Source organism: Ambystoma mexicanum, chromosome 5q (assembly GCF_040938575.1).
Source record: "Ambystoma mexicanum isolate Mex_15411 chromosome 5q, UKY_AmexF1_1, whole genome shotgun sequence".
Taxonomy (NCBI): Eukaryota; Metazoa; Chordata; class Amphibia; order Caudata; family Ambystomatidae; genus Ambystoma; species Ambystoma mexicanum.
Window position 1 is genome coordinate 375,196,227 of NC_090933.1, and position 25,612 is coordinate 375,221,838.

Below are 25,612 nucleotides of genomic sequence, written 5' to 3' on the forward strand. Positions count from 1 at the left end.
CACTACTTTTTTATGACCTACTTTTTGGTCATTTTAAAAAAAACTACTGGACGGATTTTCACCAAATATGCAAAAGCTTGCTTTCGGGACCAAGCCGCTACTCCTTGTCCAAATTTGGTGAAAATCCATCCAGCGGTTTGGGCTGTAGGCGTGAGCAAAGTTTTTTCTCCATTCAGTCTATGGGAAAAAAAAATTGGGATCCCCCCCTATAACTTTGCCCTCCCTGGACCAAACCTCACCATACTTTGCAAAAAAATTCAGAGTGGGCCATATACTTTTTGCAAAGTTTGGTGTGGATTCGTCCAGGGGGAGCAAAGTTATAAGCCCCCTAAAAAGTGCTCTTCCTATGGAAACAGCAATTTAACCATAACTACATGGCCACTACTCTGGATAAAGAGGAGGAGCTGCCAGTAGATTGGATACTCAACGTATGTACAGAGGGGTGTGAGATGCCCTCAGCGCCACCCACACCATCTGAAACGAAAACTGAAGACAGTAAGGACAAAGGGTTATACCCGTTAAGAGAGCTTAAAGCAGCCACAGGGTACAGCAACCCAGCATATGAGGCACCTACGCAAAGTAGTGACGAAAATCCAGATAAAGATAGAGATAGAGATATCACCTCCAGAGTCCTGAGGGACAAGGAGAGATGCTAGAAAGAGAGAAAGATCAGACACAAGCGAGTACATCTCTCGATACAGAGAGAGAAGGCAAACGATGGAAAGGGAATGAAGATAGAACTGATGAGAAAGACTCACATAGAATGAATGGATAGGAGGTCAGATTTTATTGAAACTCGATGATAAAGGCATTGATGACCCGAAACAGAAGGAGAAGCTAGATGATATACAGAGAGGGGAGAAGGAGAAAGAAAAACGATTGAGAGATGAAAGAGTAAGGAAGAAAGATAGACGGAGACGAGAACAGTTATATCAAGAAGAGCAAGAAAGATAACACGATCGTAAACAGAGAGTAGCCAATGAGCAAGACAGACAGGAACAGCGAAGGATAGAGGAAGAACAGAAGATATGAGAGAAAAGAATAAAGAGACAAAGGGATGAGGAATTTCGAAGGGCAAACGAACGTAGAGACGCAAAGAAAGAGGAAGAAGAGAGGGTTAGAGAAGAAGCGTGGAAGCGCTGAGAGTTCGATGATGATGTGGAACGTAAGCGAAGACAGAGAGCACGCAATCTTGAATATCTGGAAAGGGAGGTAAAAAAAAGTGAGCCAGTAGTAGATTGGAAAGATATGAAAGAATTATTTCCTGAGTACGATTCAGTATCAGGCACGTCTAGGACAAATATCGAGGATGTCTTCGACACCAGAAGCATCAGACAGACGATCGATAGAATATATGATGAAATAGGGCTAGAACAAGTACCCCAAGGGGAGGAGGAAGATGAGCGCCTGGAGAGCACTCAGCTTTACGACACTGAGGACATCTCCTGAATTAGTGGGAACAGGGAACTGTCCCTAGAAAGATTGGAAATAAGTAAGAACAAAGATGATGCAAGAAGTTGCACAAGTTGGGCGCAGACAATGTCTGATGCTGAAAGAGAGGAGAAAGAAGAAAAGGAGAGAGAAAGAAGGCACAGAAAACAAGTCCCAGGAGGGAAAGGGATAAATTGGTCAGACTCTAGAGGATCTGCATCAAGGGCATCAGAAACAGCCACACAGTCAGACCGACATGAAAAAGTATCTCACGGTCAAAGGGGGGTGTCTCCACCACCCTATGTGAGCAGGCTAAGGACATTGCCAGATAGGCGGTGTGTGGGAACATTACCCCTGCAATAGATAGGAGAACAATGAGAGAAGAGAGAGAGGGCTATGTGTCCCAATTTCTGTTGCTTGAGAAAGGTGGAGCAAGACCACAGTATATTCCATGGCCACACATGGATCGGGAAAACTTGAAAAATAAGCTTCCAATGTTGACATCGGGAGTCGGAAAATATATACACGAGTTAGAAAAAATGAGAACACGTTAGCTATAGGGGATATCAAAGGTCTCTTAATCGCCATACTTGGTGATAGAGCAGACGATGTGTGTACACGGGAAGGTTACCCTGGTGTGACCACAGTCAATAATGCGCATGACGGAGCTCCATTTAACAATTGCAGAGCCACGGTATGGAAAGCGTTAAGCTTATTATATCTGGATACTTGCGACATGGGAGCTATAATGACACGTAAAATGAAAGAGTCAGAAGACCCATTAATTTACATTCAGAATTTCCAAGACGCATGGGTACTCGAGACTCAGGAATCTTGGGGGAAATCTATACCCGTGTTCTACCATATATTATGCCAAGGGCTGCCAGAGCCGGTACAGAAACAGCTCAAGAAATTGGTAGGAATCGAGGCCAAACTGTGGTCAGAAATACAGCTGACCACGGCACACTATTGCAGGCTACTGTATGAAAAGAATCGCAAAAAAGAAACTGTACGAAAGGGTAAAGAGGCAAAATTAGTACAGAAAAAAATGTCAAAATACGCCCTTGAAGGAGCAATGATAACTAGCGCAGATGGATCGAATACTCAACAAGTTAATAATCCACAGCAGAAAAATCGGGGCAACACTGGGTTTTACCCCAGGGGAAGAGGATTTAGAGGACATGGATGGCAGAGTAATCAGGGAGGTTTTCGAACTAATCAGGGAGGCTTTCAAAACATGCAAAATGGCAACCAAGATATGTCAAATGGGCAAATGATCAGACCACCGCCAGTATATTGGTTGTGTGGGATGATAGGGCAGTTAGTGCGCACATGCAGAAATCAAGGCATGATGCAAAACGGCCAAGGAACAGGAGCAGGTATGGTGAATCCACCTGTGTTTTTACAGTAGGGCGAAATGGAGTTGCACAGAATCACACGGTGCAACTTCAAATGCCAGGAGCACAGCAAGGCTTGCAACATCGGAATTCGATGAGATTTCCACAAGCACAGACTCAACAGTCACCGATGCAGCTGTCACAGACAGTAAGTATAGGACAGGCCATGAACCCTGGAATGAGGAATAACACTGGTGATGGGGGAAGTCCATTCACACTGGGTGGGACAAAATTATATATGGACTATGACAGCTCACTGGGAACCCTGATGTGTTCTATCCTATCAGTGACTCCAGACCCTTACCAGGAACCAAGGGTGGATGTCATTGTAGGGGATAAAGAATATTCCTTCCTAGTTGACACGGGTGCAACACGTTCGTGTATACTTGAAGATAAAATTTCCTTGTCCGGCAATGCTATAAAAACTCAGAGCTTCACAGGAGCTACCAGTCATGTTCCTTTTGCTAACTCACTCCGAGTCTCTATAGCAGAATGTGATTTATTTATTTATTTATATTTATATAGCGCGCAAGAAGCCCAGGCGCATTGAGGCGCTGTTACTTGCAATAACTTAGTTACATGGTACAGGCATGAAAGCGATTGATAACACATTATGAATACTACAAGATATCATACTGTTGTTACAGATATTGCATTGGGACGTATATTACAACATATATGATAAGTATTCGTGCTGGTGTGTCGGGTCTTATGTGAAGAGGGTAGTTTTCAGAGTTTTGCGGAAGGTGGTGAGGGAGGCCACCCCTCGGATAGTGGGAGGTAGGGCATTCCAGTGAGTGGGCGCTAGATAGGGGAAGCTGGATCCGCCCGCTTTTACTCTTTTTACTAGTGGCACCGAGAGCATGTTGGTGTACGGTGATCTGGTTGGCCTGGTAGTGGAGACGGGGTGGATCCTTTGAGAGAGGTATGCTGGAGCAGTGAGGTGAATGCACTTGTGGGTCAGTGTCAGGGCTTTGAATACGATCATTTCCTTTATTGGGAGCCAGTGGGCTAGTTTTCTGGCTTCAGAGATGTGTTCTCTTTTAGCAATACCTTGGGCTGCCCGGAGAGCATTGTTCTGTATTACTTGTAGTCCCTCTAAGTTTTTGTTGGAGGTTCCTAGAAAGAGTACGTTGCAGTAGTCTAGCCTAGAGCCGGTGATGGCTCTGGCTATGTTGGTGCAGTTCTCTTTGGAGAGAAAGGGTCTGACTGCGTTGATAGGTTTGGCATGATATGCAGCTGCTGAGGCTATTGCGCTGACTTGTCTATCCATGGATAGGCTGGAGTCCAGGTAGACTCCCAGAGTTTTGACAGAGTCGGAGACCGGAATTTTAATGGAGTCAATGGTGAAGTGGCTGAATTGGGCATCTAGATTTTTTAGTGTGTCGGGGGAACCTACCAGGAGGAGTTCTGTCTTGTCAGAATTGAGGCATAGACCGTTGTCTGCCATCCAGGCTTGGATGGTGTTGTAGAGGTTGTTGAGGGTCAGGGAGTCAGTGTCATAGTTCCCTGTGAGAGTGAGGAGGATCTGCGTGTCGTCGGCGTAGTTGGTGTAGGATATGCCCATAGCATCGAGGATGAGGAAGAGGGGTCGTGTGAAGATGTTGTATAGGGTGGGGGAGAGACAGGAGCCTTCGGGTACACCACAAAGTATAATGGTTGGTGATGCGGCGGCTAGGTCAGAGAATACTTGCATGGTTCTGTCTTGTAAGAAAGAGGTGATCCAGGCTGTGGCCTCTGGGGAGAATTTGGCAGTGGAGGAAAGGTGGTGGCATAAGACACTATGATCCACGAGGTCGAAGGCCGCGGATAGGTCAAGGAGTAGGAGAAGTGCTGGTTTACCCAAGTCTCTAGCATCATCCATCTGGTTTTTCAGGTCAAGTAGGGCGGTTTCGGTCCCGTGTCTGGGGCGGAAGCCAGATTGGCGGAGTCCAAGGAGTTTGTTCTCTTCAATGAAGTGCTGGACCTGCAGGTAGGCTGCTTTGTCCAATATTTTGAGGAGGAATGGGACAGTGGTGATGGGTCTGTAATTGTTCGGTGAGGTGGGATCGAGAGTTTGCTTTTTCAAAAGAGGGCGTACCCAAGCTTCCTTGAGGGAGGCGGGGACTTTCCCTGTGGTCAAGGAGGCATTCACAAAGGCTGTTAGGAAGGGAGCTAACGCTTCCGTGCAGTCTTTGAAAATGGAGGCTGGGCATACATCGCCTTTGCAGTTAGAGGGTTTGATGTTCCTCATTATGTTGATGATGTCTTTTTCCTGAATGGGTTTGAAGGAGAAGTGTAGGGGGGGATCCGGGGCAGGTGGTGGGAAGGGGATATGCTTATTGGGTAAGGCTTGTTTAGTGTCTAGTATTTTGTTTTTGAGGAGGCTTAATTTGGTTAGCATGGCCGTTTGTATTTCATTACACCAGTCTTTGTCTTTGATGAAATTCTGGGGGGCGGGAGTGGGTGTCTCGAGCTCCCTGAAAATGGCAAAGATTTCTTTTGTGCTAGATTGGGCTTCCGAGATTCTGTATTCAAAGGATTTGGCCTTTGCTTGGGTGATTGCCTTTTTGTATTTGGTGGATAGGGCTTTAAAGATCATCTTGTCTTTTTCAGAGTGGGACGTTTGCCACTGTGTGAGTGCGGCTTTTTTCTCATTTCGGAGTGTGAGGAGGTCAGGGGTGAACCAAGAGTTGGAGTGGGTAGTTGCGAGGTTTGAGAGGGGCAATGGAGTTGATAGCTGCTTTAATGGCAACATCATAGGTTGTTGCGAGTGTTTCTGGGTCTGATGAAAAAGGTGGTCTGAAGGCTGGGCCTTGGAGGAAGGGCAGTAGCCTTTCCTTCGTGAGCTGGCGGGAGCTTCTGGCGAGGCAGGGTGGGAGCGGTTGAGGTGAGGGGGCAGCAGGAGAGCTAGTGGTGAGGATGCTAAAGGTGATGATGTGGTGGTCAGACCATGGGGTGGGATTGTTTCCTGTGATGATGAGTGGGCAGTTGTGCTGTGCTATCCAGTCGAGTGTTCTGCCCTGGGTGTGAGTTGGGCTCAGGATGGTGTTCTTGTAGCCTAGAGCATTGAGGGCAGAGTCAAGGGATTTGGCTGCTACGTCCTTGCTATCCCAGAGCCCTAGGTTGACATCCCCAAGGAGAATGGCTTTAGACTGTTTTTTGAGGTTGTCAGAGAGGAGGTGGATGAGAGAGGCTTGAAAGTCTCCTGTTGGGCCTGGAGGGCGGTAGACAGTGTGTACAGTAATGGTGCAGTGGGGAGAGAGGGTTATTTTGACTTGGAGGTAGTCGCTGTTGTTGTTGGTCAGGGGTTTCTCTACCTTTCTGATAGAGAGGCAGTCTTTGGCAATAATTGCTACACCTCCACCTTTGGACAGGCGATCTTGTCTAGTAATGGAGTAGCCAGGGGGTAGGGCGAGGGAGAGCGCGGGGCCGGAGGCCTCATGTAGCCATGTTTCTGAGATCATGAGTAGATCCAAGTCCTTGGAGGTTAGGAGGTCGTGGATGTCTAGAGCGTGGGCATTGATGGACCTAGCGTTAATCATGGCGCATTTCAGGTGGGGTTCAGTAGTGGCTGGGGGGGGTTCATGATGAAAGAGGGTGAGGTGGAGGGGGGGCTGCGCTCTGGGTGTTAGGGGAGATAAACAACACAGATTTGACACTGGGGGGTTCATTTTCAGAGGTAGTGGACACATGTGGCATAGCATTTGGCACAACAGCATTCAAAATGGTGGTAGAAGAATTGCATACCGCAGGTTTTACACTGGGGGGCTCATTTTCAGAGGTAGTGGACACATGTGGCATAGCATTTGGCACAATAGCATTCAAAATGGTGGTAGAAGAATTGCATACCGCAGGTTTTACACTGGGGGGTTCGTTTTCAGAGGTGGTGGACACATGTGGCATAGCATTTGGCACAATAGCATTCAAAATGGTGGTAGAAGAATTGCATACCGCAGGTTTTACACTGGGGGGCTCATTTTCAGAGGTAGTGGACACATGTGGCATAGCATTTGGCACAATAGCATTCAAAATGGTGGTAGAAGAATTGCATACCGCAGGTTTTACACTGGGGGGCTCATTTTTAGAGGTAGTGGACACATGTGGCATAGCATTTGGCACAATAGCATTCAAAATGGTGGTAGAAGAATTGCATACCGCAGGTTTTACACTGGGGGGCTCATTTTCAGAGGTAGTGGACACAAGTGGCATAGCATTTGGCACAATAGCATTCAAAATGATGGTAGAAGAATTGCATACCGCAGGTTTTACACTGGGGGGCTCATTTTCAGAGATGGTGGACACATTTGTAGTCACATTCGTTATGGGGGCAGTACAGTAATACAAAGAGTTAAGTACTTTGTTGGTCGCTGTGATGGTAGTACATGTAGTGGATGCAGGCTTTGAGGTTTTGCGGGGGAGCCTGGCCTTATCAGCGAGTATAGCGGGTTGTACAGTTCGTGAGCATAGCCGTGTATTACGGGTGCTTGTGGGGATGGGCTGTGAGTTGATGTTGGTTTGCAATGTACGTGCGCGCAACCTGATGCGCCTTGAGGTACAGCATTGGATAGGGAGAAGCTTGCAGGGGTGGTGCTTCTTACCTTCTAGGCACGGCATCGGAATTGGGCACACGGCAGACGAGCAGCGAAGAGCTGCAAAGAGCACAGGAGGCCTTTTCTCCTGGCCTTCTCTCGTCGGCTTTGCCTCTCGGCCCACTCCCCCTCCATTTAAAGCAGGAGGGGAGGGGCGGGCGGGCCGACGTAGCAAATCAGGACCTTGGGCTGCGGCGGTGAACTTCGTGGCTCCAGCTGATCCTATTGTTGTAGCTGGAGTCATGGAGATGCAGGCATCCATCTTAGATGGAACTGAGTCGGCTGAACACGCGGCCGTGGGCGGGCTGGAGCAGCAGCCTGCTCCGAAAGAAAAGTAAACAGCTGATCTGGATTCCAGCTGGTGGGGGCGGAGAAGTGCTTGCAGCGGAGCTGCAAAGAGCACAGGAGGCCTTTTCTCCTGGCCTTCTCTCGTCGGCTTCGCCTCTCGGCCCACTCCCCCTCCATTTAAAGCAGGAGGGGAGGGGCGGGCGGGCCGACGCAGCAAATCAGGACCTTGGGCTGCGGCGGTGAACTTCGTGGCTCCAGCTGATCCTATTGTTGTAGCTGGAGTCATGGAGATGCAGGCATCCATCTTAGATGGAACTGAGTCGGCTGAACACGCGGCCGTGGGCGGGCTGGAGCAGCAGCCTGCTCCGAAAGAAAAGTAAACAGCTGATCTGGATTCCAGCTGGTGGGGGCGGAGAAGTGCTTGCAGCGGAGCTGCAAAGAGCACAGGAGGCCTTTTCTCCTGGCCTTCTCTCGTCGGCTTCGCCTCTCGGCCCACTCCCCCTCCATTTAAAGCAGGAGGGGAGGGGCGGGCGGGCCGACGTAGCAAATCAGGACCTTGGGCTGCGGCGGTGAACTTCGTGGCTCCAGCTGATCCTATTGTTGTAGCTGGAGTCATGGAGATGCAGGCATCCATCTTAGATGGAACTGAGTCGGCTGAACATGCGGCCGTGGGCGGGCTGGAGCAGCAGCCTGCTCCGAAAGAAAAGTAAACAGCTGATCTGGATTCCAGCTGGTGGGGGCGGAGAATTGCTCGCAGCGGAGCTGCAAAGAGCACAGGAGGCCTTTTCTCCTGGCCTTCTCTCGTCGGCTTCGCCTCTCGGCCCACTCCCCCTCCATTTAAAGCAGGAGGGGAGGGGCGGGCGGGCCGACGTAGCAAATCAGGACCTTGGGCTGCGGCGGTGAACTTCGTGGCTCCAGCTGATCCTATTGTTGTAGCTGGAGTCATGGAGATGCAGGCATCCATCTTAGATGGAACTGAGTCGGCTGAACACGCGGCCGTGGGCGGGCTGGAGCAGCAGCCTGCTCCGAAAGAAAAGAAAACAGCTGATCTGGATTCCAGCTGGTGGGGGCGGAGAAGTGCTCGCAGCGGAGCTGCAAAGAGCACAGGAGGCCTTTTCTCTTGGCCTTCTCTCGTCGGCTATGAATGTACCTTTGTTATATTCAAGACAAAGCCCAGTAAACATTTTGGGTCGAGATCTAATGACGAAATTAAACATGACTATCTCGTTCACGGAGGAGGGCATAGTATGTTCAACTCCAGGAATGCAATATTTGAACGTATGCAAAATGAATAGAGCATATGCAGGACACACAGCCATGAGGGCTGTGCCATGAGGGCTGTACCATTAGAGCCCAAAATATTTGCGTACGGGATACATGTGCTAATGGCAGAGCTGCCAGCCCTTGCTGAGAAAACTATGAGGACCCCAGATGAATTTCTGTTCAGGCCAAGATTACCTATGCACGAAGAAAAGGGACAAGGATTTCCCTTAGTGATACACACAGCCGCGATATGAGGGAAAATGGCTCTGATCGATGGTTGTGATGATGAAGGCCGACAATGGTGCACAGTAATCGCCATTGAAGAAGGGTACAGATTGACTGACATTACTGATGACGATCTGTTTGATGAGCAAGCAGACGGGGGAGAAACAGCAGTTGAGGTGAACCTCACTTTTTGGGTGAAAATTATCAAAAGAGAGGTGCCTCAGAGAATGATGTTAGTGCAGAATCGTCCTGAATATTTCGAGAACGACATGGCCCAGGTGCCTGTCTCAGTGTGGACCACAGGCTCCTATGACATCGGATTATTGAAAGGAGTCGTAAAATTGAAAATCAAATTGAAACCAGGAGCAATTTTACCAAAAGCATGTCAATATCCCATGTCCAGGGAGGCAGATGAAGGAATTTTTAAGACTTTTTTGGCTATGATGGAGCAGGGCATCTTAGTGACGTCAGAGTCATCATGCAATACTGTATTTTCCCCTGTCAAGAAATCAAAGGGAGGGTCTTGGAGGCTAATTCAAGATCTGAGGCTGATAAATGAAATTGTTGAAGCTGAGTTCCCTTTAGTCCCAAACCTGGCTGCAATCCTATGTAACATACCTGTTGAGGCAAAATATTTCATGGTGATTGATTTGCAAAATGCATTTTTATCAATCCCGTTGATCAAAGACTCACAAGATCTGACATCATTTACGTTCAGACAGATGCGTCTGAAAAGCTCGAGGCTACCCCACGGGTACTGTGAGTCTCCTATCTTTAACAGAGTCCTACTGATGGACCTAACCAATATTGCATTGGAAAGTGTTGTCTTGCAATATGTGGACGACATCTTCATTTGCAACACAACAGAGGAGAAATGCAGACACGACTCTGTTCAGCTACTAACTATATTAGCTGAAAAAGGATATAAGGTTGACAAAGAGAAGTTACACTTTTGTCAACAAGAAGTGCTATACATAGGTCAGCTGATCTCTCAGGAGGGGAAAAGAGTTACCCAGGAGAGGGTTGAAGCCATACTAAACACTGCCAAGCCGCACAGGTAAAGCAGATGCAGAGCTTCTTAGGCCTTTGCAATTATGTCAGGGCATGGATCTTTGACTATAGCTCGTACACCAACCCTTTGCTTCAGGCCCTAAAGAAGGCACAAGTGACGAAGGAAAAGATGGAATGGTCTGAAACCATGGAGGAATGATTTGCTGAACTAAAAAGAGCCATTTGCACGGCACCAGTTTTAGGGGTTCCCAATTATGCAGAGGAATTCTGCCTGTTCTCACACACAAATGGCAGTGTTACAAAGGCAGTGCTCACACAGAGAACCACATTGGGGTAAAGCCCCCTGGCATACTATAGTGGATATTTGGACCCAGTGATGAGGGGCCATTTCCTGTGTGAACAAAGTTTAGCTGCCGCAGGGTTCGCCATCAAGAATGCTACTACCATTGTAATGGGATGCTCAATGACGCTGTACGTCGAGCACTCGCTATTTGCTATTCTAGAGAAACCGAAAGGCACACTGACATCTCAGAGAGCTTCTGCCTATGAAGTGATCATATCAAATCCATCGATTAAAATAGTCAGATGCAAAATAGTGAACCCAGCTATGTTCATAGCCGAGCCAGTCACTGAAGGAGAGCCAATACATGACTGCGCAAATTATGAAGAATTCTATGATGAGATTCCCAGAGTGAAAGTAAATGCATTGGTAGCAGGAGAAATTGTCTTCATTGATGGTTCTTTGAGAATCGATCAAAATGATGGGCAAAGATATACAGGCGTCGCTGTGATGAAGCACACAGAATTTCAAGTACTTCTTAGTGCACGAATACCATCTCATTATTCGGCACAAGCTGCAGAATTATTAGCGTTCATACTCGTGATTGAGAATCACGCAGACCAGGAAGTAACAGTGTACAGTGACTCCGCCCATGTGACATCAACAGTGCACTCAGGCTTAGCATGCTGGAAATGGAGGGGCTACCTCTGAGCGAATGGCACGCCAATACAGCACGCAGCCCTATTGGATAGACTTATTGAAGCACTACAGCTCCCACTGGGCATAGCGGTCATGAAATGCGCTGCCCACACGAAGGGGACAGATAATATCTCACGAGGAAATCAAGCAGCAGACACAGAAGCCAATCGTATGGCATCCAAGAATGAGACGATCATGGACGTGGAAGACGCTAACACGAATGACAAAATGATTGTCACATGAAGTGAATCCGAAAGCTATAATAATATGGGACAAACGCAGTTAATAGAACTCCAAGGCGAGGCACCACAGGAGGAGAAGAACTTATGGAAACGGCAAGGGTTTTCTTTAAAACCCTCTGAAAGCTTGTGGTTGTTAAGCTCTGCGTCTCTGGAGCGCTGCGTACCTGAAGTTTCAGTTGCTGGTCTCGCCGGTGACGCCAGACTGGTAAACCTCCAAACTGAATGCAGAAATTGTAACACTAGGAAGCGACCCCGACCCAACCCTAATGGAACAGGGATGGATTGGAATCACCTCCCAACGCCACTGGCTCACCTCCCTGCGGATTAAAGTGACGTCGGGACAGTGCAAGCACTGACAGGGAGGTGATGAGGTGTTGAGCTGGTATGATCCGGTAGAGGTTCACAACTGGAGGATGAGAGGTCTTCAAAGATGTCCAGGCACGATCCACCAAGGCAGTTGATAATCAGGAGGGCTGGCACCCAGAGCCAATATGACAAGAAAGATCCAGGCAAACAAGGAGATCAGGAAGAGAGTGGACCCAGGGAACAGGGAGGCCCAAGGAGAGGAAGAAGGCCAAGATGGGAACCCCACAACCTCCTAAGAGCCACAGAGCCAAGGGAAACTAATCCCAATAGAAATGAACCCAGGGAGGGGAGAGGAAACTGGAAGGCAGGAACCACAAGGAAGGGACCCAACAGGAGCTAAGGCAGCCCGAAGGCCAGAGAATTGGACAAGGAAGCAGGAACCAAGGAGCAGGAACCTGATGCAAGGCACCAAGCGACGGTAAGTGAGGAACAAACCGCGTTAAGACGCGATCTGTAGAGGGCTGGACGCTATTTACAGCGTCCGGCACGAAAGCGAGGCGTGGAACGCTAGCGGGGCTGCGCATGCGTAATGGCCGAGCGGGCACCAGAACGAGGCTTGGAACACAAGCTTGTCTGCCCGTTCCTGGTTACCCGCGAGGTTCACGCATGCAAGGGAGCGCCGGCCCGCTGCCTACAGCCACGCTTCCCAAGCCGGTAATATGGGTACAACTGCCACGTCCGGGAACGGATGCGACGAGAAGGCCAGGTAAGTGTCCTAACACCATACCCCCCTCCGGAAAGACCGGAAGAACCCGGCTTCCAAGGAAAACGGGCATAAAATTCCTTAACCAAACGAGGGGCATGAAAGCTCTCAACAGGTTCCCAAGTGCGATCACAGGCAGGATAGCCCTTCCAGTCAATCAAATACTGCAATTTTCCCCTAAAGAGACGGGAATCACATATTTCCTGCACCTCAAATTCAGGGAAACCTTCCACGTCAATAGCAGCGGGTCGGGGGCAGGCACGATGGAAGGGATCCGAATGATAAGCTTTCAAAAGAGATACATGAAAAACAGGGTGGACCCTCCAGGATTCCGGCAACTTAAGTACAAAAGCTACTGAAGATATCCTCTTGACAATCGGAAAGGGACCCAAAAACTTGGGAGCTAGTTTCAAGGGTACGTTCCGTGCGGGCAAATATCTGGAAGATAACCACACGAGATCTCCCACCCGGAATGGTGGCTCAGGGCTCTGATGTTTATCGGCCTGTCTCTTCATGGCCTCACGTGCCTTGGCCAGGGTACCAGCCGCTCGACGCTGCAGATTCTGGATATCGGTGACAAGGTGATCCGCCGAAGGAACATTACTTGATTGTACTGGAGTAAAAGGCAGCAATCTGGGATGAAGGCCAAAAGTACAAAAAAAAGGACTTAGTCTGGTTGCAGAATGAGCTGCATTGTTATACGCAACTTCGGCCAAATCGAGATGCGACATCCAATTTGTTTGGGAGGCATTGGCAAAACAACGGAGGTACTGCTCCAACGTTTGGTTTGTCCTTTCTGTCTGTCCGTTGGTCTGGGGATGGTAGCCAGAACTGAGAGCCCTCTGGATGCCTAAATGCTGGCACAATCGACCCCAAAAGGAAGAGATGAACTGAGAACCACGGTCAGATATTATCTTAACAGGTAATCCATGCAGGCGATATACATAGTGCAAAAAGGCACGCGCTACTAGAGCAGCCGTGGGAATTCCAGGGAAGGGAATGAAGTGGGCCATCTTGGTGAAACAGTCGACAATAAACATGATGCAGGTATGACCTTCGGAGGGCGGAAGGTCGACAATGAAATCAGTGGCGATTGTATGCCAAGGAAAAGGCGGTGTTTCCATGGGATGTATAAGACCCACAGACTTCATGCGTGGAACCTTGACCTGGGCACAGATGGGACAGCATTCCACATAACGTCTGACTTGCAAAGTCCATTTAGGCCACCAAAAATGTTGAGAAATGAGTTCTTGCGTAGACCGAATACCACGGTGACCCCCAATCTTGGAATCGTGAAAGCTTTGTTGGATTGTCTTGCGAAGCTCATCCGTGGGTAGGTACAACTTGTTCTGGAAAAAAAGCAATCCGTCCTTCTCCCTAAACTGGCGACGTCTCATCAACGTATCCCGAGAAGAGTCAGACAAAGTAGCTTGCACCACCCTATGCAAGAATGACGGCAAAGCCAGTAGAAAATGCTTGGGAGCGATCACAGGCAGGTCCCGTCCCTCATGTTGCACATCAGCAGCCAAAGAACGGGAAAGAGCATCCGCCTTCACATTACAGTTACTGGGTACATAGGTGACACGGAAATCATACTGAGAAAAAAAAAAGGCCCTTCGAGCTTGGCGGGAGGTCCGACACTGCAGAGAGCGTAGAAATTGCAGGTTTCGATGGTCAGTGCGTACCTCCACTGGAAAGCGTCCTCCGAGAAGATGATGGCGCCATTCTTCAAAGGCGGTCTTGATGGCCAGTAGTTCTTTTTCGATAATGGGATAGTTCCGTTCACTAGCCGTAAGTTTTCTGGAATAGTAGGCCACAGGAAACTCCATTCCAATGCTCGGATCCATCTGAAGTAGAACGGCTCCCACAGCAAAATCCGAGGAGTCGGCTTCCACGATAAATTGCTGGTCGTCTTGGGGATGATGTAAGATAGGCGCGGAACTAAAGGCCTTCTTTAGTTGCTCAAAAGAGGCGGCAGCATCATGCCCCCAAACAAAGATTCTCTTACTGCTGGTCAAACAGGTTAAGGGTGCAGTTAGTTGCGAAAAGGATGGAATGAATCTCCGGTAGAAATTAATGAATCCAAGAAAACGTTGAAGAGAATTTCTGTCGCTGGGGACCTTCCATCCTAGGATTGCACGAACCTTGGCTGGATCCATGTGTATACCCGACGCACTGATCACATACCCAAGAAATTCAATATGGTCTTGGTGAAAATGACATTTCTCAAGCTTAGCGTAAAGGTTATTCACATGTAGCCGCTGAAGTACCTCTTTTACTTGTACTATGTGCTCTTCAAGATTCCTTGAAAACACCAATATGTCGTCCAAATAAACCCAGACTGAGGTCCCGAATAAATCAGAAAATATATGATCCATTAGACGCTGAAAGACAGCTGGGGCATTACATAGCCCAAAAGGCATAACTCTGTATTCATAGTGCCCGCTTGGAGTCTTGAAGGCCGTCTTCCATTCATCCCCGGCCTTTATCCGTACCAAATGGTAGGCTCCACGGAGATCAAACTTGGAAAACATTCTTGACTCACGTAAAGATTCCAAAATGGATCGAATCAAGGGAAGTGGGTATCTATCCTTTCGAGTAATGTCATTTAGTTGGCGATAATCAACACACGGGCGCAGGGTACCCTCCTTCTTCCTTACAAAAAACAGTGGGAATCCTGCCGGTGAATTAGAAGGGGCAACATACCCTTTCTGAAGACATTCATCAAGATACTCCTGCAAAACCTCCTTTTCTTGAGCGGTCAGGGAGTACACCTTGCCGTGTGGAATCACAGCGTCGGGCAACAGGTCGATGGCACAATCGAAAGATCTGTGAGGAGGTAAGGGTATGTCCTTAGGTTCAGAGAAAACCTCATGAAATTCAGCATATTCAGTGGGAACTGAAGAAACAGAGAGTAAGCGTGGCACACCAACCCCTTCAGTCTGGGTGGCGATTGAAGATTGCGTTGAAGAAGAACCGACATGGCAACAGTCCTGCACACAACGATCAGAGCTGAAAACCAAGGTCCAAGTCTGCCAGTTGATGTTGGGGTTATGATGTAACAACCAAGGCAACCCTAAAATGATCGGATAAGAGGGAGTCTTGATAACATCCAAAGAGATCTGTTCATGATGTTCTTCAATCCACAAACTTAGTGTCTCGGAATGTTGATGGACCGGACCCGAAGACAACGAGGTACCGTCAATAACTTCCACCACCGAAGCACAGTTCTTTTCATTCAAAGCAATACCATTCCTGATGGCAAAATCTGCATCCATATAATTTCCAGAGGCTCCACAATCCAATAGTCCTAGCACCTTTATGGGTTCTCTTCCTGACCAAGAGACCTTGAGTGTTAAGACCATAAGCACGACTGATTGCATGGGTTGTCGGACCTGTACCGAATCGGGAAGGACTGTAGAAGAAGAGGGGCCCATCGTCGCCTTTCCCCTAGATGATAGGCCATTCAGTTTTCCGACTTTCGAAGCGGTCTTGATGGACAAGTACTGAGATAATGGCCGGAGGCCCCGCAATACAGGCACAACCGTAGGTCACGCCTACGTTTCTTCTCGGCATCAGATAGGGGACCTCTGACCGCTCCTATTTGCATTGGTTCAGGAGTTGGTTCAGACGAGGTAGATGCTTTGGCTGGTACTGGAATGAATCTTGATATTGACCTTTCCAAACGGCGCCTCTCACCCCTTCTCTCAGACAACCTGTGATCGATCCGCATCACCTGTTCTTGCAATGCTTGCAGGGTTTCAGGTTCTGGAATATGGAGAAGTTCATCCTTATATTCATCTCTCAACCCCCTACGGAAAAGGGTCTTTTGAGTAATCTCAGGCCATTGTGAATCGGTGGCCAGCTGACGAAAACGGCTGATGTAGGCGATTATATCACTGGATCCTTGCTTCAGGTCCATGAGCTGATTTTGCGCAGCAGCGGCGAGGTTGGGAGACTGGAACACTTCCAAAAAAACCTTCTCAAAGGCCACAAAGTCTTCCAGAACTGGACTCTTGGCAGCTACCAAAGGAGTGGCCCAGGCCAATGTGTTTCCGGTGAGATTTCCCAAAATATACCCAATCTTAGCCTTATCCTGGTTGAAATGCGTAGGACGGCACAAAAAATGTATTCTACAATGATTGCAAAATTCTGCCACCCGTCTAGGATCTCCGTCAAATTTTATTGGTTTGGTCTGAGCCATCACAGACTCTGCAGAGGTACTGGGGGTAGTCCCTTGAGCTACCAGCTGACGTAAGGCCAAATTCTCCTGATGCAATACAGTCATCTCGGCGCGTAGGGCCCTGATCTCATTCCTCAATTCTTCAGAATCTTCCATTTCAGAATCGGAACTGGTTGTTAGGCGTCTTAATCTGTTAAGCTGTGCGTCTCTGGAGCGCTGCGTACCTGAAGTTTCAGTTGCTGGTCTCGCCGGTGACGCCAGACTGGTAAACCTCCAAACTGAATGCAGAAATTGTAACGCTAGGAAGCGACCCCGACCCAACCCTAATGGAACAGGGATGGATTGGAATCACCTCCCAACGCCACTGGCTCACCTCCCTGCGGATTAAAGTGACGTCGGGACAGTGCAAGCACTGACAGGGAGGTGATGAGGTGTTGAGCTGGTATGATCCGGTAGAGGTTCACAACTGGAGGATGAGAGGTCTTCAAAGATGTCCAGGCACGATCCACCAAGGCAGTTGATAATCAGGAGGGCTGGCACCCAGAGCCAATATGACAAGAAAGATCCAGGCAAACAAGGAGATCAGGAAGAGAGTGGACCCAGGGAACAGGGAGGCCCAAGGAGAGGAAGAAGGCCAAGATGGGAACCCCACAACCTCCTAAGAGCCACAGAGCCAAGGGAAACTAATCCCAATAGAAATGAACCCAGGGAGGGGAGAGGAAACTGGAAGGCAGGAACCACAAGGAAGGGACCCAACAGGAGCTAAGGCAGCCCGAAGGCCAGAGAATTGGACAAGGAAGCAGGAACCAAGGAGCAGGAACCTGATGCAAGGCACCAAGCGACGGTAAGTGAGGAACAAACCGCGTTAAGACGCGATCTGTAGAGGGCTGGACGCTATTTACAGCGTCCGGCACGAAAGCGAGGCGTGGAACGCTAGCGGGGCTGCGCATGCGTAATGGCCGAGCGGGCACCAGAACGAGGCTTGGAACACAAGCTTGTCTGCCCGTTCCTGGTTACCCGCGAGGTTCGCGCATGCAAGCGAGCGCCGGCCCGCTGCCTACAGCCACGCTTCCCAAGCCGGTAATATGGGTACAACTGCCACGTCCGGGAACGGATGCGACGAGAAGGCCAGGTAAGTGTCCTAACAGTGGTGACAAGACAGCACTGGTAAACCAGTAATGCCTATAACCCTGTTAAAAATAGCGCTGGACCAGTTACACTAACCAGCACACATGACAAAAGAGAATCTAGCGGCAATACTCTCAGAAGACTGGTTCATACCAAATTTACCAGAGCACATTGCATTTTTTATGGTGAACAGTATAATTTTCCAACATTTCACAGCTGGGCACACACTAAAAGTAATTAGAGGAGTTAACCCAAGGCCCAATGGGCCTTTTCAGCACTTGCATGTCGATTACATCGATATGATTTAAATATGTAACAGGTACAGGTATTTAATTGTTGTGGTGTGTCCATTCTCTAGATGGATAGAAGCAGGTCCATGTACATGCGAAGTCATGAGATCAGATAACGGGACTCACTTTGTAAATTAAGTTTTTGAGCAGATTAGCTTGTTGCTTGGTATAAAGCACAGGTTTGCGTCAGCGTATCATCTGCAAGGTAACAGAGTATGTGAGAAGCTCAACGGCCTATTAAAGGAAAGGATAGCCAAGTTGAAGCTTCTGCTAAGAAAGGGATGGTTGAACTGCCTTCCTTTGGGACTGTATGCACTCCGGAATCAACCCGGTTCCGACCATCATTTTACTCCGCACGAAATAGTCACAGGAAGAAGAATGCAAACTCCACTGACACCCCAAGACAGAGCCAGATGTGATGCCCAGTTGACAGGAGAAATCGTAGGGTCTGAAATGCAAGAGTACTAGAATTGCATGACATCTTGCCTTACTGTAATGTCAGGCGAGCTGCAGCGACGACGAAAAGGGTGCAGGGCAGCACAGAACACAAAAGGAGATCTTACTGCAGATGCAGCTCAAGGATTATGTGTACCATCCATCTTCCCAGGAGATACCATCCTGGTAAAGATCCACATGAGGAAAAAGTGGGACGAGCCAAGGTTTAACAGTCCCTTTACAGTGGAAGACTGTACTGTGTCACTGACTTTCTTCAAGATCCTGAAAACAAAAAAACTATAAGGAGGCTGCTTACTGTATTGCTGAGCAGTTCCTCCTACTTCCGGAATACAGTGAGGTAAAAGCAAATGTCCCAAGCGGAAGAAAAAGCAAATACACTCATCAATGTGATATTTTTTCATCTAATTGGAGAGCACCCAACCTTTGTCAGAAGACACATGGATGTATTATCATTTCTTCGAGATCCAGCAAACAAAGAACGCTTGAGCATAATCTTGAACGGCATCATCATACAGGTCACTCTCCACATCAACCTAGGTCGTAGAAGCCACTCACAGTGAGTGCCGAACTGTTCTAAACCTCAGCAAGGGCAGGACAAATGTCCCTGTAACCAGAAGATAGAAGATTGGCGAACAACCTTTTCTTTCGCCTTATTGAGGACTTTCCAGAGCTTGTGGGGAGACCTGTCGAAGTTGACGTCCTCATGTTCATCAGAGATCCAGCAACGTATAGCAAGCTAAGCATGCTCCTGCATGGTATTGTAACGCAAATTAAACTCTCCAATCTCCATCTGAGTCTCCGTAGGAGACAGTGAAGCTTTCCGCCGAGGGACAGATCGAGAGAGTATCACCAGAAGGTTCATAATATTTTTTTGGCAAAGACACAGCATGTCTTCGGGAATGAAACAGATCCGAGACGCAGACTGGGAACTAATATATTTTGAACATGCACAGTAAAGAGACTTACTGAATTATCACCTGATTTTGACATTCTACATAGAGCCCAACAAGAAACTGTGTCCAGAAATAATAGGCAATCCAGTGTTCAAACACAGAGAGACAATTGTATAGTACCCACAGCCCACAAACAGAATCCAGAGATAATATTGCTCAGAAGGTATATATTAAAACATTAGTATTTCTCAACAGATGATCGAGATGGGGATTCAGAGCAGCAATCTCGTCCTCCCCCAAGTGGAGAGACATTGGTCCCTTCCTGAAAGTAAATGCTGCCGATCGACTTACAAGGGGATAATGTATCTATGTATTATATTTATCATTATTTTGCTGTCGCTGACAATCAGAACTGCATTTAATATTGGTGTACAAAGCATTCCAACCCCTGTACATCCACGTAATGTTGCATACATGAAACCTACGAAGGCACCCAGACCTTACATAATCATTCCAGTCCCTAGAAGATCTGATAATGGAGTGAGTGAACTTGAGATGGATGTGATTAGCAATGACACACACACACTGTGATAACACACATATTGGAAAGCCGGAGACAGGGGCGGTAGAGTGTGAATGAAGAAAGGTTACTGACAACCACACACATGCAAACCTTGAATGCACACACACCAGGCCTAGTGTCAATAACTGCAGAGCCACAATCTGAAGTATGGAAGAAGAAGAGACTGCCTACTATGAGAAGTTCCAATACAAGTGATTTGAAAAGACAAATGGAAAAGACTGAACTCCTGAAGAGACAAGAGGAGTCAGAGAATAAACCCACAGAGACCACAGTAACAAGCACATATGTACCAATGAGGGGGACGAGCACAAGTCCTACAATACAGCCGTATAGTAGACCAATGCCAGAGTGGATATGGGCATTTCTAACCAGAAGACAAAAGATACAAGAGGACAAGGAAAGAACTGTCAGACTTCTGTCTACTCAAATGGTACAGATGAGGAGACCTGCACCATGGACCAGGATACCCGAGAATCCTCCAGAAAGAAGGAGCCATACAGATGCATTCAGGGATGTAGTTATAGCAAACTACATGAAAACCCTAAGGATCAAGAGAAGCATACATGGAGATGACAGTGAACTAAATAATTACTTGGACAGCACAGCACATTTGGGAAACAACATCTGGTAACAGCACATGAAAGAAGTGGGAAGACGGAGTTCAGAAGGGAAATGCTTTGTTTGTGCACTCCTACCGTATAGCATGGGGAAGGCCAAGATCTTCGTAGCTGTAGAAGTGTATATCCAGACAGCACACTGTCTATCACACGTAGCAATGTGTTAGACCAGAGGCCAGTTCATGGGAAGTGATGCTTCATTGAAATGGCCAACCGAAGCAACTGATCCTGATGAAGATGATTATGTCCAGGACATAAAGACAAGAAAGAGAGCTCACACTAAGAATCATGTGATCAGGTACGAGAAACCTTGAGTGAAAGGAGCTGAAATCAGATAGGAAGTGAACAAGAAGCTAAATGTCCAAGGGAAAACTCAAGAAGAGACAGTTGGTGAACAGTGCTTTCACCAGATGGATGGGAAAAAGGGGTAGTGATTTGCAGGGCATGGATGGTCCTCGGAGCCTGCAAGGAAGCAATTGAAAATTCACAAAGGCTATGCAAGCCATTATGGCCAAAGCTTGCAAAACTATTTGCATGGATCGAAGACAGAGTGGGACCCTTGCAGATAGTGCCATTGGAGAATCCGAAACTATGCTTCAGGAATAATGGCACAAGGAAGATGAGAGAGAATCAAAACTGTGGACACATTTTTGATCCTCCAGGATGGTGCATAGAACTGCAATATTAATGGATCATTATTGGGCATGTGGATCAAATGCATACATCAGGCTGCCAAAATACTGCGGAGGTATATGCACACTAGTGAATGTCCACGTTCCAGCTTTGGTGATCCCGAAGAGTGACCTGAATATTGACAGTTTTCCGAAAGCAGATGCTCACCTGAGGAAAAAGAGATCTGTGGAACTGCTGAACAGAATGAAGAGAGGCTTACTTTTCTGCCAAATCAAAAGAAGCCTTCCATGCAATCCCATATGAACACAGGCTGTTGGGCCTCACCTCAACAGTGTTCACAACAATCTTCATGCCAAGTTTCAAGTTGGAGCAAATACTAAATGGTTGCAGATAACCAGATGGGAGTTACTGCAGACTATCAACACAACCATAAAAGGATTCAACGCCATAAAGGAAGAGTTAAGGGCAGTTCGATTGATGACTCTCCAGAATAGATATGTCCTTGACATGATCACAGCTATGGATGGAGGAGTTTGTGCATAAATCGGAGAATCATGTTGCACATGTATATCTTCTCACGATGAAGAAAATGGATCTCTAACAGAAGCCATAGGTATGCTGACGAAGCTACAGAACCACATGATTGATGAAACTGACGAAGTTGATGATGGCAGCTGGTTTGGATCACTATTCTCATGGGTTCCGCAATGGATGGCAGATGCATTCAAGTTCCTAGGAGCCCTGTTAGTGATGATATTGCTAGGAGTCTTTGTCATCAAGATAATAATCTCTTTGTGCCAGAAAACTGCGAAAAAAGCCATTGGGATGAAGATCATGATTGATGTCAAGCCAGGTTGGAAGTCCAAAGACCTGACTGACAAAGAAATAAGGGACTTTGTGAAGGCCAGCATTCACACATCAGAAGGAACAATGTTTCAATATCCTAGGAAGCATAGAAATTATGTGGGAAATGGGTTTACTGCAGCCCAAAAGGACGGTGTCAACTAATGACGTGGAACAAAGACTAGCAGGTGAGAACAGCAGGAAGCCTGAGAGGAGTAATAAAGATATGGACCCCGAAGAGACATTTCTTCAGACCATCTTGTATAGACTCAGAAGACGAAGAAAGAATGGACTCAACCAATGAAGCAAAAGACAAACTGGAAGAACTGAAGAAAGAAGGGAACGTTGTTAATGAATCGCCCAGAGGGGGGAGTGTAGAGGAGGTCCCAAGTATAGCCCGCCCTCCAACCATCCATTTTGAAGTACCAGGAAAGTTCACACTGAGATATCTGACATTTGATGAGCATATGACGAGCAAATAAACCAACAGAGAGCCGCAGTGGGGCTCTGTCCAGTACGTATCAGAAGAACAGCACCTATTGAAGTACCAGTACTAAGAAAACCATGGATAGTAAGGTATCCATTGAGGAAGCCATATCAACCAATAAAACGAAATGAAGATCGTCTGAGTACAGTCCCGGAAGAAATGAAAAGGGTCTTAATTAAAGATGAATAGTGACATCTGGGAAACCTGGACTGACCCACATATGTAAGAAATGATGACCAGAGAATGACATAAAGAGACAAAACTCCATGAGACAAGGATATCGTGAACCTAAAGTGAAAGAACAATGTCAAATATAAGGAGCTTAAGCCACGAGCCAAATGAAGATATTTAACCAAGTTTACACGTGTACATACGTTTGGAACTGTAAGAAAGCTGAGAAAATCGTGCAGCTTGCTATGCTTAGTAGAAAGATAGTGCGGCAAGCGCCACTATACATAATCTACCTCAAAGAAGTACGTTATAAAAGTATACTTCCACTTTGCACAAGAAGCAGAATCAACCAAAATGTTACTAAAAGGCCGCACAAGAAGAGTTTCATGTTTGGTGAAATCGAGACTACAGCGGCAGAAACGAAACTCAGCATAGGCACACCGTGCCTGGAGAACCAAGGTCGCATCTGTCAAGATGGACTAACAGTGGCTACAATTAATTGAAGCAAAGAACAGAATACACTGCTATGAAGGGCCAAGATAAGAAGCCGGAGGCAGGAGGTGGGTGAAACGAAAGTCAAACACACAAATTGTACGAAGAGGAGGAAAATTCACGGTGTCTGAACAGAAGTAAGCCTTTCACACCTACGCATGGAGCCTTATCTTACCCATCCTCCTCATACTTTCTCAGACCAAGAGGCAGACACAAGGCCAAACTACAAGGCAGTAATTGACACACGAAGGAACCCCCTGTGTTGAGTGTGTCCACCTAATAAACTGCAACATTGTCTTAGGGAGCAAACTTTGAAAGGTGGCCTCTATTTTGACCAAAGGAAGGTTCATTTTAAAAGCTAAAAGTACATGTTTCCTAGTAAATGCATGTGTTTATGTCTCAGACAGTTCCCTTGAAATACTGACACCAACACTGAATCTGCACATCAGGTTTTAGGGGGTAATTCATAGAATTCAGCACAGAAGCAGCACACGCGAGCACCGCAGAGAGGGAGAGTGCGCCAGTCGTGTGCGCTAAATAGCATTCTGGCGCACTGCGTATTCATGGATTTCCCAAGCCATTTTGAGCCGTGGCGCAGCGAACATCATGCAGCGCCAGTTACGCCCCCAAGAACGCCCCTTGCACAAGGAAAAGCCATCGAAATCCCCAATACGGCGCAAAGGGCTGCGCTAATCCTAACCAGTTTACAGGGCCGCTACACTGTAATCGCATGAAAAACTATGCGTACCCCGCTCATGGCAGCCAAAACGTGTGAAAATGTACTTGCGCACCCCCCTTGAATACGGGTACCCCACTCGCGGCAGCCATAACACGTGAAAATGTACTCACGCACGCCCTTGAATACGGGTACCCCGCTCGCGGCACCCAAAACGTGTGAAAATCTCCCTGCACACCCCCTTCGATACGCGTACCCCGCTCTTTGCTGCCAAAACATGTGGAAATGAACTTGCACACCCCCTTCAATACGCGTACTCCGCCTGCGCCTGGCAAATTGCATGGAAAATGTCCCCACTGTGGTGTGGGCTGACTGTGGGTCATGGTCTGGGATTATGGGCTGCCAGCAGGGCATGCCCAGAGTGGATGGGCTGCCTGCGGGTCATGGTTAGGGTGGATGGACTGCCTGCAGGGCAAGCCCAGGGTGGATGGGCTGCCTGCGGGGCATGCCCAAGGTGAATGGGCTGCCTTCGTGGCATGCCCAGGGGTGATGGGCTGCCTGCGGGTCATGGTCTGGGGTGATGGGCTGCCTGCAGGGCATGACCAGGGTTGATGGGCTGCCTGACGGTCATGGTCATGGCGGATGGGCTGCCTGTGGAGCATTGGGAGGGTGAATGGGCTGCCTGCGCGTATTCCAGGTGTGCACGCAGAGTTTTACACGTGATTGGCCTGGCGCGAGAAGGGTACGCGTATTCCAGGTGTCCGTGTGGAGTTCTACACGTGATTGGCCTGGCATGAGTGGGGTACACGTATTCGGGGGGTGCATGGGGAGTTTTACACACGATTGGGCTGGCGCAAGTGGGGTACGCGTATTCGGGCAGTGCGCAGGGAGTTTCACACACGATTGGGCTGGCGCGAGCGGGGTACGCATATTCCGGGGGTGCATGTGGAGTTTTACACGTGATTGGCCTGGTGCGAGCGGGGTATGCATATTCTGAGGGTGCACATTGAGTTCTACATGCGGTTAGCCTGGCGCGCGCGGGGTTCACGTATTCCAGGGGTGTGCATGGAGTTTCACACGCGATTGGCCTGGCGCGAGCGGGGTACATGTATTTCGGGGCAACGTGTGGAGTTTTACATGCGATTGGCCTGGTGCGAGTGGGGTAAGGGTATTCGGGGGGCACGCGTGGCGTTCATGTGATTTGGCAGTGTGGGCTCTTCCGGGTGTGCCCATCCCCCTTTCCCATGCTTCGCAGTCAGCCCACACCACAGGGGACCACCCTGCACCCCTGGGCATGCCCTGCAGGCAACCCATCACCCCTGACCATGACCCACAGGCAGCCCATCACCCCAAACCATGCCTCGCAGGCAGCCCATCACCCCTGACCATGTCCAGCAGGCAGCCCCTCCCCTCCTCCAAATGCCCCGTAGGCAGCCCACACCACAGGGGACCACCCTACACCCCTGGGCATGCCCCGCAGGCAGCTCATCACCCCTGACCATGACCCGCAGGCAGCCCATCACCCCAGACCATGCCCCGCAGGCAGCCCACACCACAGGGGACCACCCCACACCCCAGACCATGCCTCGCAGGCAGCCCATCACCCCTGACCATGTCCCGCAGGCAGGCACATGTCACCATGCACTTGGGAGCCCCGACACATGTCCCCCACCCACCCCCAGTG